Genomic DNA, 2500 nt, shown 5'->3' on the forward strand with positions numbered 1-2500 from the left:
GATGACATCGGGCGGCGTGCCCCGCCCCAGACCAATGACTCGATCCAGGGCAGAGAAACGCTGGGCGGAAGCAGGTAGCCCCGCCAGATGCTCCCAGATGGCGGCGTCAGTCGGCCCCTCCGGCGGCGGCCCGGTGGTGTCGGCCGCGAAGTCCTCGGCTGCGTCGACGGGCGGCGCAGCGGCCTCGCCCGCGTCAGGCAGCGGGCTCGCTGCTCCCCGGCGGGACGCCGGCTCTTCCCCCCGACCGATCTCAAGCGCCTCCATGAACTGGCGGACAAGCTGCTTGTGGGCAGCTTGCCGCCGTCGGCACTTGATTGCCTCAAGCGTTCGGTCGGGGAACATCCTGATGAGTTCTTGATTTACAAAGAAGAACCGGGCGTCCCTCTCGAGGAACAGTTCGGCCTCTGCCTTGGCGAGCGACAGGACTTCTTCCTCCGTCCACCTCGCGCGATGCCTCTCCGTCACGATCTCCGCGTTGGCGGCCGCAAGATGTTGGCGGCGGCGATGGACCCCGAGACCATTCTTGGTGGTGAAGCTGCGGTGGCACTCACTACAGGCGTATACTGCTGCAAAAGTTACAAGATTTTCGGCACGGCCGGTTGGCCGGCTAGGTGCTGGGGGAGTTGGGGTGGCACCTTCAGCGGAAGGGCCACCACTTATTCTCTGGTTACTGCCCCCAACTAAAAAAGGGATAATGCGAGGGGGGGCTGGTAACCCCCCCAAGCCCCTGGTGCGGTCTTCCACTCTGCGAAAATCAGCGGGCCCACGAGAAGGGGAGAAGACCGCAGGAGAGGAGAGGCTAAGAGGGCTAGGCCCATGTATTGCGCATCACTCTCCCTGTAACCATAACCCAAGGAAGGCACCTCGCAGCAGCAGCACGACTACATCAAGACCGCACTTCGAAAAGCCAAGTCCGGATGCAGCCACACCGCCGCCACTTGGCCACCTTAAGAGAGTCATAGTTACTCCCGCCGTTTACCCGCGCTTGCTTGAATTTCTTCACGTTGACATTCAGAGCACTGGGCAGAAATCACATTGCGTCAACACCCGCTAGGGCCATCGCAATGCTTTGTTTTAATTAGACAGTCGGATTCCCCCAGTCCGTGCCAGTTCTGAGTTGATCGTTGAATGGCGGCCGAAGAGAATCCGCGCACCCGCGCGCCCCCGGAGGAGCACGCTAAGGCGGACGCGGCCTCGCAGCAAGGAAGATCCGTGGGAGGCCAAGGCACGGGACCGAGCTCGGATCCTGCACGCAGGTTGAAGCACCGGGGCGCGAACGCCGCGCAGGCGCGCGCATCCTGCACCGCCGGCCAGCACGAGGCCGACCAACGGCGAGAGCAGACCACGCCCGCGCTAAACGCCCGCACTTACCGGCACCCCTACGGCACTCACCTCGCCCAGGCCCGGCACGTTAGCGCTGACCCACTTCCCGACCAAGCCCGACACGCCCCGATCCTCAGAGCCAATCCTTATCCCGAAGTTACGGATCCAATTTGCCGACTTCCCTTACCTACATTATTCTATCGACTAGAGGCTCTTCACCTTGGAGACCTGCTGCGGATATGGGTACGAACCGGCGCGACACCTCCACGTGGCCCTCTCCCGGATTTTCAAGGTCCGAGGGGAAGATCGGGACACCGCCGCAACTGCGGTGCTCTTCGCGTTCCAAACCCTATCTCCCTGCTAGAGGATTCCAGGGAACTCGAACGCTCATGCAGAAAAGAAAACTCTTCCCCGATCTCCCGACGGCGTCTCCGGGTCCTTTTGGGTTACCCCGACGAGCATCTCTAAAAGAGGGGCCCGACTTGTATCGGTTCCGCTGCCGGGTTCCGGAATAGGAACCGGATTCCCTTTCGCCCAACGGGGGCCAGCACAAAGTGCATCATGCTATGACGGCCCCCATCAACATCGGATTTCTCCTAGGGCTTAGGATCGACTGACTCGTGTGCAACGGCTGTTCACACGAAACCCTTCTCCGCGTCAGCCCTCCAGGGCCTCGCTGGAGTATTTGCTACTACCACCAAGATCTGCACCGACGGCGGCTCCAGGCAGGCTCACGCCCAGACCCTTCTGCGCCCACCGCCGCGACCCTCCTACTCGTCAGGGCTTCGCGGCCGGCCGCAAGGACCGGCCATGACTGCCAGACTGACGGCCGAGTATAGGCACGACGCTTCAGCGCCATCCATTTTCAGGGCTAGTTGCTTCGGCAGGTGAGTTGTTACACACTCCTTAGCGGATTCCGACTTCCATGGCCACCGTCCTGCTGTCTTAAGCAACCAACGCCTTTCATGGTTTCCCATGAGCGTCGATTCGGGCGCCTTAACTCGGCGTTTGGTTCATCCCACAGCGCCAGTTCTGCTTACCAAAAGTGGCCCACTTGGCACTCCGATCCGAGTCGTTTGCTCGCGGCTTCAGCATATCAAGCAAGCCGGAGATCTCACCCATTTAAAGTTTGAGAATAGGTTGAGGTCGTTTCGGCCCCAAGGCCTCTAATCATTCG

The 2500-nt window shown here is 61.1% G+C and overlaps 1 pseudogene; it reads right to left on the reverse strand.

The window, feature by feature from the left end:
- Positions 1-2500, reverse strand: part of LOC126434086 (large subunit ribosomal RNA) — a 7961-nt pseudogene that overhangs the window by 4131 nt on the left and 1330 nt on the right.

Source organism: Schistocerca serialis, unplaced genomic scaffold (assembly GCF_023864345.2).
Source record: "Schistocerca serialis cubense isolate TAMUIC-IGC-003099 unplaced genomic scaffold, iqSchSeri2.2 HiC_scaffold_1180, whole genome shotgun sequence".
In the NCBI taxonomy this organism is placed as follows: Eukaryota; Metazoa; Arthropoda; class Insecta; order Orthoptera; family Acrididae; genus Schistocerca; species Schistocerca serialis.